At 35.1% G+C, this 485-nt stretch overlaps 1 pseudogene; it reads left to right on the top strand.

The window, feature by feature from the left end:
* LOC106302552 overlaps positions 1-485 on the top strand; it is a 7278-nt pseudogene that overhangs the window by 5380 nt on the left and 1413 nt on the right.

The following is a 485-nucleotide window of genomic DNA, read 5'->3' on the forward strand; positions in this document are numbered from 1 at the left end:
ATTTTTCATGTTTTGCTGGACCTTCTCAGGCTTGTTTTTTAGGCCCACTAGGTTTTTAGGAGTCCTATAAATACTCTCTAAACCTAAAATTAGGACTTGTCTTGTTTTTCTATCTAATCAAAAGCCACATTTGGGTGAAAAGATCTAATCTTGATCATAATTTCTTATCTTTTCTTGATTATCTTGCTCTATAATCATGTTTAACCTTGAATCATCCATGGTTTTAGGGTTATCCATATCTATTAGTGAGTAGACTAATCTTGGATTCATGGGCTAGGGGTGATTAAGGGTGATTAGAGAAGATCTATGGTGTTTAGTGTTAGATCTACTTGTTTCCTTGCTTGTTGAGGGTTCTCAATGCTATTTTAGTCTTGATCATACTAAAATAGATCTCTAGGCATTTCCTGCCCACAAGGTGTATGATGAAATGCCTTAACCAACTCTTCAATGCTTTTAGCTTGCTTTACCTAAGAGATTAGTTGCTA

This window comes from Brassica oleracea, chromosome C7, assembly GCF_000695525.1.
Source record: "Brassica oleracea var. oleracea cultivar TO1000 chromosome C7, BOL, whole genome shotgun sequence".
Taxonomy (NCBI): Eukaryota; Viridiplantae; Streptophyta; class Magnoliopsida; order Brassicales; family Brassicaceae; genus Brassica; species Brassica oleracea.